The following is a 13,750-nucleotide window of genomic DNA, read 5'->3' on the forward strand; positions in this document are numbered from 1 at the left end:
CAGGGCCATTCTTAAAACCAAGGAAAGTTCCAGAATAATATTTCAATGATTTATTCTTCCTACCCACATATCCTCATCCTTTATCCTCCCACCTTTCCTCCTCACTTTTACCCACCCCCCACCACCAAATTAAGCATGTACTATCAATATAGTACTTAGATACAGTGCACGTTAAGTAGGGGTTTCTGGGCTAACCTGGGAACCTAAACACCTTTATAACATTGTTTCAGTGAGAAAGTACATTCTGCATTCCAAACCACCAAGCTCCAGACCAGCACAGTAGCACATATTTCTGGACAGAATCCATCAGTAGAGTCAGTCTGAGCTCAGGGCGCAGGCTCCTGGACTCTAGGATCTTAAGGCTCTAGGTAAAGACCCAGTGTGCACCCATGAGGCCACTGCTCTTTTACAGATTCAGAACACCCACAGCTTAAAAAGGGCAAATCTTAACATAAAAGTGACCATCTGCATTGCATTGGTACGGCACCTGGTGTTTTCAGTGTGCTTTACATATTTATTTTTGAATGAACATGTTTTTTGAAGTCTTCCATAATAACTGTGTAGGTGGAGGTAAGAATTGGCATCCTTAAGCCACTTTCGCAGGTAAGGAAATTGATTTTCTCCTCCTACCTCCTCAACAGCCAGTTGATGGAATCCAGCCCTCCACGCCAGGGGCTGAGACCCGCCACAAAGCTCTAGGAGCAGCCTCGCGGGAGGGGGAGGGGGAGGGGGAGGGGGGCCCGCCCTTTTCTGTACCCTCTTCCCTGACTCACTGCTGCATCACCGGGAGTAACAGTCAATGACAACCCTCTTCCTCCCCTCCCCCCCAAACTTCGGGGACACTTCCTTCCTGACGCAAAAATGGTCAACCAAGTGGGAAACTCCCCAGATAAGCCTGAAATCAGAGGTTGTTCTCCTAGAAGATAATCTAGACAAAGGAGAATGAGCTGAGGTTTTTTCCCCTTTTTTGTTTTGTTTTATTGGGGAGAGAGGTTGCTACTACAAACTCCCACCTCTCATCCTCCCCCCACTGCTTCCTTCCAGATGGTCGGTACAAGTTCCACAAATGTGCGTTGTGTTTTTTTTTTTTTTTTTTTTCAAATAAAGTAATTTAAAACTGAGGGAGGTTACTTTCTAGATGGCCGTTAAGCTTTTGTTAAACGTGGAGGGAAATGCCCCCAAGACTGCTCCGCCTGGGACCGAAGGTTACCCGAGCAACCACACCCTGCCCACCGCGGCGCCCGACACGTCTGGAATGTGGGGCCTCCCTCCGTCCCCCCCGCCCCCGCGCCCGTCTCCGGGCTTCCTGGAAGCGCTTCGGGGGTATGCCCGACGCCCTCCCTCTGCCTTGCACCCCCAACGCCGGGACGCAACCAGTCCCCCTCACTCCTACCCAGCCCACCCTACTACTACGCTGCTCTCCGCAGAACCCCTTGGGCAGACCGTCACTCCAGCCCCCTTCCCTGGACGGCCTCCCGGGTTCCTGTGGCCCAAGGCTCTTTTCAAGGCCGTCTTCCTCTTTTCCCCGCTGCTCCCCGTCCCGCTAGCGCGGCGGCCCCGGGGCCATAGCGGGAGGGCGGGGCGCACCCCGCTTACCTGGGCCCGGCGCCGAGAGCTGCGAGCGTCCCCAGTTGTAGAGCAGAGCTGGCTGCCCTGGGTGGGGCTTTTATAGCCGCGACATCCTCACAGTGCAAGGGAGGCCCGCCCCGCCCCGCCTCCCCCTGCCCGCTCCCACCCCAAGTCAGGGTGACTCACCCTCCCCGGCCGCCGCCTACTGGGGCGGCCTCGCCCTGGAACGTTCCCGAGCCGCGCCATGCAGGAGCGGCCCCCGCGCCCACTGCCCTGCCCTCCATTAAAGCACTGCCGAGGCTTCCTTGAGGCCCATCGGCGGCCTCGTTTCTTCCACCCTTCCTCTTTACTTTTTTAGCGCCATGTCAAGTTCTCAGCCCTGACTTAGGTTAATAAATTAGCAAGACTTTAATAGACGCGGAGCTTGGTTAAGTCACATTTTTTTTTAGGGGTCAATGAAATGGAAGAACTAATTGTTCCAAGAAACATAAATCGAGATTCCCCTGAGCAGGGGCCGTTGGCATCCAGCTCCAGCTCCAGTTCCCAGTTGCCGTCTGCAAACATATTAGCTTAACCTCTGACCAACAGTTCCTGGGAGGAGAGTGGGGCGGGCGATCCGCCTGGTCCTGTCCTGCAAAGACTGGCTCACGTGGGCCTCGCAGCGCGCAGCTAGGCCCGGAGCCAGGGTTGGGATGAGAGGAACGGGTGGGAGGCCAAAGCCAGGCTCCAAGATCCCACACCCCCCTCCCGCCTCGGGAGGAGCCCGTTTTTCCGGAGCGCGGTCCTCTCAGCTTCTCTCCACACCTCCCACAACCGGGCTCAGCACCCTGCGCGCATGGCAGCGCTGCGCGTCCTCGTGGCAGGCCGTCCGGGCTGGGTGGGGCCGGTGGCTTTGAGCCTCGAGTTCCAACAAAGAAGTTACCTCCCTTCCTTCTTTCTTAATTGCCGATCTTTTGCCGCCTCTTTGCTGGCTCCCTCCGCTAGGTTTTGCTTAGTTTCTCGCTTTTCTCCCCTTCTCTATTTCTACGAACCACAGCAGCAACATGTAAGCAAACATGTTTTTGTGTATGACTGCTCAAATACTGTACTCACACTTCAAACTAGCAGGAATGTTTGGCTAAGAATCCTGATGACCTCTCCCTGCACCTTTGAATTCTTTCCTTTCACACATTTCACGGAGCTCTTCTCCTACTCCTGATGCTTATGTGTTTAATCTTCCACCTATCTTGAGGTCTATTTTTACTTTCTAGTTGATCATCATTTCACTCCAGGGAACCATAAAATTAAAGGAAAGCCAAAAGACGTTGGTAGCCATGCTCATGGTCACCTAGCCAGCTAGCCACAAAGGGGGCGTCTCTGGACACTCAGCCCTGAGCTCATGGTTATCCAGTTCATTCACTTGTAATGATACATAATAGGCCCTATCAGAAGGACACACAGAAAATAAACCAACAGTTTCTGATTTTAAAAAGATTTTTAAAAAAGATTTTAAGTAATGTCTACACCCAACATGGGTTCGAACTCACAACCCTGAGATCAAGGGTTGCTGGCTCCACCGACTGAGCCAGCCAGGAGCCCCCTGGTTTACATTTATAGCTCAATTTAGGCTGAAAGTCTTACAGGCAGAAATCGTGTTTATCTGCCTACTCCTCTGAACATTTTGGAACAGAAGGGAACACAGGCTGACTATTAATGGTGGACAGGCTTCTGCCTCCCTTCTATTCCTTTCAGGGCAGGGTACACAGCCCCTTACTCCTACTTGTGTGTGGTGGGCCCTCTACAGAAGATAAGATTTAATTCAAATCATATGGAATGCATAAGAGCCACCAAGTCTTCAAAAGAATGTTTTTTGTTTATCTTGGGACTCTAGCAAATTCAGACATACAGATCTGTGCAATAGCCTGTTTGCTTCAAGCTCCAGAACTTTACACTGATGTTATAAAAATGAAGCTATTAGAAGTCATGGTTTGCTATCCGAGGAATGTGGGGCCAATTCTGCCAGTATAAAAGAACTTCTTAATCTCTTTGTGCAAAGATTCTCTTTTTCCTTTCTTTTTCCCCCATAGCTGGGGAGAATGTTTACTACAATGGATCTCAGATTATGTCTACTATTGTGCATACTGTCCTCTAAAGCCTCTATTTTATTCACACTTTGTCTGCCATATCTGAACACTGCTAATAGTAACTAGCTAGCAATGATAGGCACTCACAAAAATTATAGAATCATAGAATCATTCGCAGAGTAATAGAATGTTAGAGCACACTGAGGTTTTCAGACTAACTTGTCTAATCCTTAATTTTTATAGATGAAGCTGGAACCCAAATAAATTCTTCTGCCCAGTCCAGAGATTAAATAATGCACTCAAGTTACTTGTTGCAGTGTAACAAGTTACTACCAATACTTAGTGGTTAAAACATACATAACCGTTTATTTGCTCATGATTTTGCAATCTGGACAGGATTTAAGTGGGGACAGCCTGACAGTTCCACATGATGTTGGGTGGGGCAGCTCAAATGGGGTTGGAGGATCAAAAGTGGTTTAACCCATTTGTGTAGTGCCTCAGCTGGGCTGCTAGAATGTCTGAGGGCAGACTAGGTCTCTCTGTCCCTTGGTCTCTCATCCTCAAGCTCTTCATCTCTATACCAGGGTAGTAATGGTGTGGCTTTTCAAGAAGAAAAGTGAAGCTACCAGGATTCTTAGCTTGTAGATTATACAAAAACAGTGACAGGCTAGATTGGCATTATGGGTCATAGTTTGCTGATCCTTGCTTCAGGTCTGATCAGTTTTGGGCTTTGCATGCTGACCTCTTCACTACACTGAAATATCTCCTTTTCCTTAAGAATAGCCCAAATTTGTAGCTGATTAGCTCTCTTAGTCTGCTTCATGCCAATAAAAACCCAAAGGTCCAGAAACTTCTCATTCTGTCCTGTTTCTGTGTCCAAAAAAGCTGGCAATTCTTTAACACAATTATTTTTTTAAAAAAATACAATTATCTTTAAAATATGTAGATTTTCTATAAATCTTATTGAGGTTCATTCTATGCTCCAAAAATTTATAACCAATACCATTTTCTCAAAAACATTATGGGTTTTCTGTAAATCTTAATGAGGTTTAACTCCATGCTCCAAAATTCACATGTATTATTCTTTCTAAAAACAGACCTCTCTACTTTGTGCTTGTCAGATTAGAACAATGCACTTAAGATTCCTAGAAGACCTGAGATGGTCTTCAAAGTACCATATTAGGGCGCCTGGGTGGCTCAGTCGCTAAGCATCTGCCTTCGGCTCAGATCATGATCCCAGGGCCCTGGGATCGAGCCCCGCATTGGGCTCCCTGCTCTGCGGGAAGCCTGCTTCTCCCTCTGCCACTCCCCCTGCTTGTGTTCCCTCTCTCACTGTGTCTCTGTCAAATAAAAAAAAAAAAATCTTCAAAGTACCATATTAAATCTCCCTGGAATCTTTTTTTTTTTTTTAAGATTTATTTATTGATTTCATGGAGAGAGAGAGAGAGAGCTCACAAGTTGGGGGGAGGGGCAGAGGGAAAGGGAAAGAGAGAATCTCTAGCAGACTCCCCACTGAGTGTGGAGACCAACAATGCTGGGCTGGACCTCACGACCCCATAAGATCACTACCCAACCAAAATCAAGAGTCCGACTCTTATCCGACTGAGCCACGTTGGCGCCCCTCTGTGGAATCTTAAAAATAAAAAAAGGTTTTGTAGCCCCACACAATTTGATCTTTATCCTGAGGCCATTTCTCACATCTTTTACTGGCTAGCAATTCTGCTTGAAAACCAAACATCTTTCTTTAGTGCATTTTTCTCCTATTATACTTTATCATAAGCAGCTAAAAGAAGACCATTGGCATTTTCAGGATTCTGCCTAGCAATCTCCTTGGCTAGATTCAGAGTTCACTGGGCATATTTTCTATCATCTATCATTCATGTGACCACAGGCAATGGTAATGTTAAACATTTTTGCAATACATAACCTAGGCTGCCACTTCAACCTCCTACTGCAATTTCCTCACCATCCTTTCAACCTCCACCAACCGTCTACTCTCTGGTTACTGCCTGGCAGTGAGGGTCAATGTCACATATTTTAGGTTTTTGTTATAGTAATACTCCACATCAGGGTACTAATTTGTTTCACTTACTATTATTAGGAAATAAACTACCTCCACATCTTAGAGGCATAAAACAACCACCACCATTTGTTCATGATTCTGCAAAGGGCAAAGTTCACTGGGTCAGCTCATCTCTGGTTTTATTTAGCATTGGCTAGGGAGACCCAAATAGAGTCTGGAAGATCCAAAAGGTCCTCTCTGCAGCAAGGTGGTTGATAGTGTTCAGGAATAAAAGTGGAAGCTGCCAGGCCCAGAACGCTTCCTCTGTATTGCACTGGTCAAAGCCAGTCATTTAACCCAGATTCAAGAGAGTCATTTAACCCAGATTCAAATAGATTCCACCTCTTCATAAAGGAAGTGACATGTGTTGACATGGAAGGAATGGTTGGCAACCACTTGTGCAGACAATCTACCATAACCCTTAGACCAGCAAGTGGCAGACCTGAGGCTGGAATATATTTTTTTCTGCCTTTCAAATCACTGCTTTTTCCATCATGCCATATTTTTCATATACTACCATTGCTTTGGTGAGACACAGGCTGGTCTCAAGTCCTCTACATTATATGGTTTAGACTCTCTCTAGCCATATAGCTGTTATATCTTTGAGCCTTGTTATATACAATCAGTATATAATAATGTCTTGTATTTGAAGACTTGGCCAGAAAAGGAAAAAGAACTATTTGTAAAATCCAACATCCAAATAACAGGAGTTCTAGAAAGAAACAATAGGCAAAACTAAGGGAAGAAAATCATCAAGAAATAACTGGAGACAATTTTCTAGAACTGATGGCCATGAGTTTTTATACTGAAAAGCCATAATAGGGGCGCCTGGGTGGCTCAGATGGTTAAACGTCTGCCTTCAGCTCAGGTCATGATCCCAGGGCCCTGGGATCGAGCCCCACATCGGGCTCCTGGCTCAGCGAGGAGCCTGCTTCTCCATCTGCCTCTGCCTCTTCCCCTGCTCATGCTCTCTCTATCTCTGTGTCTCAAATGAATAAATAAAATCTTTAAAAAAAAAAGAAAAGCCATAATAAATAGAACCAACCAACCAAACAAACAAACCCAAGGCACGTCACCATGAAATTTCAGAACACTGGATGCAAACAGGGAGAAATTCCTAAAAGATTCCAGAGATTTTAAAAGGTCATACATGAAGGATAAGAAATAAGAATGGCATTATACTCAACACTCAGATCTTAGTTTCTAAATACCATTCTCCAATAAATGAAAGAGTTTGCCTAGGAGAAAGGGTTGGTTCCAGAAATGGGGCAGAGAAAATACATGGTGAGCTTTGTGCTACACAGCTTATTAAAAAGACACAAAGCCAATTAGAAGGAGCCTCTCCTGGTTAAAATTGGGGTAATCTGAGCATCACACTGAATGAGAGGAATTGATTACATTACATTGAATTGTCTAAACTGGTAGTTTGAAAAAGTACACAAAAGATGGGATAAGGGGACGCCTGGGTGGCTCAGTCAGTTAAACGTCTGCCTTTGGCTCAGTCATGATCCCAGGGTCCCGGGATCAAGTCCCGCATGGGGCTCCTTGCTCAGCGGGGAGTCTGCTTCTCCCTCAGCCTGCTGCTCTCCCTGCTTGTGCATGCGCACTCTATGACCAAAAAAAAAAAAAAGGTGGGCTAAGGAAAGCTCTTATTTACAGAGGAATGCCAACTTATAAATGTATCAGGAAAGAAATATAAAGTCACTATTTTGCTACTAGAATTCCATACCCATCCAAATTATAAATCAAGGATAAATACATAATAAACATTTTTCCAAAATGCTGTTTATGTTCACGTACCCTGTGTTGATTTGCTAAGGCTGCCATAACAAATTACCACAATCCTCATGATTTAAAACAACAGAAATGTATTCTCTTACAATTCTAGAGGACAGAAGTATGAAATCAACGTATCAGCAAGGCTGTACTCCCTCTGGAAGCTCTAAGAAAAAACCCTTCCTTGTCCCTTCCAGCTTCTGGTGGCTGTCAACGTTCCTTGTGGCTGCATCACTCCGATCTTTCCCCATCTTCATGTGGCCTTCTTCTCTGTTTCTGTGCCTTCTCCTCTTCTAAGAACACTTGTCATTGACCTCGGCCATACCAACTTCTTATTAGACATGTCACTGGAGGCAAGGGAAACAAAAGCAAAAATGAACTACTGAGACTTCATCAAGATAAAAAGCTTATGCAGGGCAAAGGAAACCATCAACAAAACTAAAAAGCAATGTATGGAATGGGAGAAGATATTTGCAAATGACATATCTGATAAAGGATTAGTATCCAAAATCTATAAAGAACTTACCAAACTCAACACCCAAAAAACAAATAATCCAATTATGAAATGGGCGGAAGACATGAATAGACACTTTTCCAAAGAAGACATCCAGATGACTAACAGACACATGAAAAGATGTTTAACATCAGTCATCATCAGGGAAATACAAATCAAAACCACAATGAGATATCATCTCACACCTGTCAGAATGGTTATAATTAACAACTCAAGAAACAACAGGTGTTGGCGAGGATGCAGAGAAAGGGGAACCCTCTTACACTGTTGGTGGGAATGCAAACTGTGCAGCTGCTCTGGAAAACAGTATGGAGGTTCCTCAAAAAGTTAAAAATAGAACTACCCTATGATCCAGCAATTGCAGTACTAGGTATTTACCCAAAGGATACAAAAATACAGATTTGAAGGGTTACATGCACCCCAATGTTTATAGCAGCAATGTCCACAATAGCCAAAACTATGGAGAGAGCCCAAATGTCCATTGACTGATGCATGGATAAAGAAGATGTGTGTGTGTGTGTGTGTGTGTGTGTATACACACACACACACACACACAGGAATATTATTTAGTCATCAAAAAGAATGAAATCTTGCCATTTGCAACATCATGGATGGAGCTAGAGTGTATTATGCTAAGTGAAATAAGTCAGTCAGAGAAAGACAAATACCATATGATCTTACTCATATGTGGATTTAAGAGAGAAAACATATGAATATATGGGAAGGGGGAAAAGAAAAAAAGGAGAGAGGAGAAACAAGACATAAGGGACTCTTAATAACAGAGAACAAACTCAGGGTTGATGGAAGGTGGTAGGTGGGGGAGAGGCTAGGTGGGTGATGGGGATTAAAGTGGACACTTCTTGAGATGAGCACTGGGTGGTATATGTAAGTGATGGATCACTGAATTCTATTCCAGGAACCAATAATGCACTGTATGTTAACTAACAAAATTTAAATAAAAAAAAATAAAGTAAATGAATCTGTGTAGAATATTTTCAAAATAAAAATTACAGGAAAACTGTTGAATATTTCTAATGCTGCAGAGGAATTTAGATTTCTAATACTGGGAACCTGTGATATACTCAGGTAACTAGATAAGGGGATCTACACTGGGGACACATGTATGCAGATGCTGTCACTATTGAGAGGGTACAATATTCCTCCCCACTCTGTAAGAGGACATTAGCAAAGAGCAAGTAGTATGGAGCCAGTTTTGTAACCCAAGAGACCAGCGGTGCGTAAGGATGTATAGGAGGACTGCCCAACGACAGTGATACCTGAGGGTCAGGCTTGCTTGATATGAAAAGCAGCCACCGATGGTAAATCATTTGTGCCATTTCTTTAAACAACAACAAAAAAGAGCAGGAGGAAGAGAGGAAGACGACAGAGAAGAGCACTACAAGGGAGGACACTGGGCAATTGTGACACAGAGAGAAACGGATCGAGAGGCCTATCCTCCTGACCCCGGCATATCTGTAATCTCTTACCATCTCCATCCTAGTTTCTGCATCGGGGAACTCCACATTTTAGCCCAGATCATCTGTAAGTTCTTTACTAGCTCTTACATTTGTAAGGTCTTGCTAAAACAGAGTTTCAAATTCTTTTTTTTTTTTTTAAAGATTTTATTTATTTATTTGACAGAGAGAGACACAGCGAGAGAGGGAACACAAGCAGGGGGAGTGGGAGAGGGGGAAGCGGGATTCCCATGGAGCAGGGAGCCCAATGCCGGGCTCGATCCGAGGACCCTGGGATCATGACCTGAGCCGAAGGCAGACGCCTAACGACTGAGCCACCCAGGCGCCCCAGAGTTTCAAATTCTTTAAGACTCTGCTAAAACAATCTTTGGAAGATTCATAATCCAACTTTATTACTCAGGCAGTACAATTCTAGTTCAACTCCTTAACACTTTGGCATCTGGTGCTCCTAGGGTCTTTGAGAAGAATTCCTGATTGGGTTCTAATAGGGTAGAGCTCAGGATGCTGTTAGAAGCAAAAGGTGAACAGATGGGTGAGCTGCTCTAAGCAGTGCTAGTTGCAGTTTTTTCTTTTCTCTTTTTAAATGAGAGGTTAGTCTTCCCCAAATCCCAAGGCTCCACTCCCTAATTTGGATATGAACCAGATGATTTCACTGGTCTTTCCCTTCTCTGGTTTCTATGATTCATCAGCTATAGCAACCAGGGTGGGGTAAAGAAAACAATTCTAATATTCAGTTATGTTGTAGCTCAAAAGGAAGGAATCTAAGAAAAACTATGAAGATTGTAAGAGAATGAAAAAAATGTAACTCATAATACTCCTAACTCAGAAATTGTTCCCAGGAGGTGTCACTACATCCAGTGCCCTGATCTCGCCTCTTTAAATATCAATTACATGAACGTTTTTGTTCATCAAATGTTCTACACATCTTTTTCTATGAAATTGGTAAAATGCTTAATGTAGTACAGATAAATGCCCAGTTGGTTTTGATCACCCATGTCTCTGAAAAAGCTGCCAGTATCTACCTATAAAAATCAAGGAACTCCCTAGACAAATGCACTCTATTTAACAAACACTGAATATTCACCATATGCCAGGCACTAGGGCAGGACTGCACAGCAGATGCCTAATAGGCAAAAACATGGTAACTCTGACCTCAAGGTCTAGTAGAGGTAAATAAGTAATTCTTATTCGACAAATGTATCAGAAATGAAATCAAAGTGCAGGGGAACCCAATAAGAGAATGACTAATTCTGTCAAGGGCAGTTAACCAATAGAGAAAGGAAGTAAGACATTCTGTCTTGGCCAGTGCATTTAGTTACTCATAGCTATTTGAAGTAATTGTGAAACCATAGGAGAGGAAATGTAACATACACCAATGTATTCTATATCCGTGGACAGTGTCAATGTAGAGGTGTGACTGTTTTTTTTTTTTAAACAAACCATTCTAGTATAAAAACAGGTAAAGAGGAATAGTCACTGGAGAAGATATATTATTTGGTTAATTCCACTCATGCGAAAACTTGAGAATATTTTTGGAACTCCTCTGCTTAATTCCCTCAGAGCCTAAGGCAAATCTTGGTCAACTGAGAGGAGTTCTAAGCAATAGCTAAAGGTCATTCTGAGCCAAGGCTCATGACTAAGTGTGCAGAGGATAGTAGGAGTTTCAACTGGGGTTAAAAATACATGAAGCCATGAATAGGACCTCATTTGATTACATTGTTTGATGGAATCAATAGTATTGATTTTCTGGTTTTAAGGAAATTTGATCATTTTGATATGATGTCTGAAGTGGATATCTATCAGTCCAATAAAGTTTTTGGAGTTCTTAAGATACTAAATATTCAAAATCATGTAATACAATCTAAAGGTACTTTTTTTTGGTGAAAATACCCAAAAATATAGTGGGCTGAAATGGAATCTTCAGTAATGACATACCTACGGATGAGGTACTTATACATCAAAAAGAGTTTCAAAAACCAATTCTCCATGGCCAAGGAAATAGCCAACCAAGTTGGTTACAGCTTGCTATGACTGGCATTGGCATCACGTAGGTCTCTATCAAAATGGATTAACACCACCAGTCCCTTTTCAGAGCCAGTGGCATTGTTGAGTATTCTGGATAGCTAGAACAAACTCCAACATGACCCCACACAGCTGAAGAGGAAAGAGGAAAAAGCACAGAGTCAGTGGATGCAGAGTGTGTCCAGAGACCCTTGCCAGCCACTCCTCACAAAGGCTGACCACTCTCCTGGAGTGGCAGTTACTCTTCCTTCATAAACAGAAATCCTTTCTCAGAGTCATTAACATTGCTTCTGTTAGTCTCTTAACAAATTAGTCTGTTAGTAAGTTGTGTACATTATAAAATTGCCTGCCCTGTATTGTGGAAAAAAAATACATGAAGCCTTCATACCCTTTTCAGATATCAAACTGAAAAGGTATGAGGGGCAGAAGGCATGGCCTGAGACCCACCATGGGCTGGCAATGCTGGTCTACATGTTTCGTTTTAACTGGGTAAGCCAATTTTCTCATTCAAAGCTGTAGTATTCATTTTAAACTTTTAAACATTAACATAATTATCACACAAACATTAAAATATTCTGGGGAGGAGCTCATGCATGACTTACTCTGACCCTCAAGTTTCTGAAGGGAGGCAACTTAGGTTTCAGTTTGGGCTTCTGGGCTCAGCTACTTGGCTCATTTCATTTTTCCTTCTTATACCCCAGAGTCTAAGTTTTAAAAGGTTAGGAAAGAGTCCAACTAGGTAAAAGTGACATTTAAAGAGTTAACCATCCTTTTTAAAGTGACTTACTTGGGAGGATACCAACCTTTTTTCCAGATTTAGAGTGTGCTTCCAAATGATACAGAGTTTAATTCCCCAAAGAATAATTTTTGCAAAGGAACCCTTACTCCACTTAACTCTGGGCTGTGGAGGGAGGAGAGGCACCTGACCCAGTTTGCATGAGGGTCTGCAGCACTTACCACTCCATTTCTGACTTGTCTAACTCCCAACAGATTTAAGATCAGCAACTTCTATCTCATGGGCTTGACCACATTCTCACAAATGTGGCAGGCATTATTTGGAATTGCAAGAACAGAGGTGACAGATGGCCAAGTAAGATGGATCACTAGAAGCTTTGGTTTGGATTGAAAAATAGCCTCCCCTGATCTCCCTGCTTTCAGACTTCCCTAGTTTCCATCCTCCCCCCCAATCCAGCCTACATATTATATATTGCCATAGTTTCCATTATGGAAGTTTAACCTTGTTGTCCATCTCTAGTGCCACCCCCCATTAAGAAGCTTCTCCTTATTCCCCACCTCAAGACAATGCCACAGTCTCTAAGTCAATCACAGCTTTTTAGTGACAAGTTCTCCCCAGCACACTGTCTTAGATCCTTTGGGTCCCTTCACCATAGGCACACTGGTCATGTCTTAGCCACACGGATGACCTGCCCTTCCAACATGCTATGCAAGTTTGCACCTCTGAACATTGACTATACTTTGTCCCTGAGCTTGAAATTTCCCTTCCAGTCTGGCAAACTCCTTTCAAGTTTTAGCTCAGATGACATTGCTCATTGATTTGATCTGACAATAATTCACATTTACACAGGGACTTGCAGTTTAAAAAGAACTTTCATATCCATTATCTACTGGAAGGCCACTAAAGCGTATAGAATATGCTGGCAAGGTATAAATATCTGGATTTCACAGATGAAAAGACAGAAGAGCAAAGAGGGGAGAGATACAGCCTTAGCAAATGGAGGAGCTGAGACTCTTAACTCCGTACTCCCCACTTCCCACCCCCTTCCCAACCTCATGCCTCTTCCATCAAACTCCAAATCTGGGCTGCCAACTTCTGAGACTCAACTTCTCATACTTCTCTCCAAGTTGTAGCAGACAGTCTTAACATTCTAAAGACTTCCCCAAATGCTGGATGTGAATTAACTCTAGCATAGGCTCCTGGGAGGCAGAAGGCTTGGCGGACAGCAAACTCAGCACTCCCTTATATGCAAAATAACATTTTGGCCTTAGGCACTTAGTAAGTTACACAGTCCTTGCTCCTTAAGAGTAAAAGTTTTCAGGCACTAGAGTGTAGCATTAAAAAAAGCCAAACTGAATTAGGGACTGACCCACCACTTTATTAGCCTCCCAACATGCATAATATACAGAGATATTCAAGCCTCATGCACTGTGATTTCAGTTTCCCTCACTCTCTTCCTGAACTCAAACGAACTCATTGTGCAATTCTACGAGATTGCATTTTGGAATTGGACAGAGACCACTTCCAGCTGCC

At 43.5% G+C, this 13,750-nt stretch overlaps 1 protein-coding gene across 3 annotated transcripts in view; it reads right to left on the minus strand.

Moving 5' to 3' along the window:
* Positions 1-12,678, minus strand: part of ANXA2 (annexin A2) — a 55,291-nt gene extending 42,613 nt beyond the window's left edge. The window contains exons 1-2 of one of the 3 annotated variants that reach the window (XM_032417242.1): positions 11,395-12,678; positions 7,575-7,817 (exon numbers count right to left, since the gene is read on the minus strand). The gene's annotated coding sequence lies outside the window, so the exon portion shown is untranslated. Of the gene's footprint in view, positions 1-1,596; positions 1,702-7,574; positions 7,859-11,394 lie in introns of those variants that run through there. The other 2 variants (XM_032417243.1, XM_032417241.1) reach the window with 2 other exon arrangements.
* Between the last annotated feature and the right edge of the window lie 1,072 nt (positions 12,679-13,750).

This window comes from Phoca vitulina, unplaced genomic scaffold, assembly GCF_004348235.1.
Source record: "Phoca vitulina isolate PV1807 unplaced genomic scaffold, GSC_HSeal_1.0 scaffold20, whole genome shotgun sequence".
NCBI lineage: Eukaryota > Metazoa > Chordata > Mammalia > Carnivora > Phocidae > Phoca > Phoca vitulina.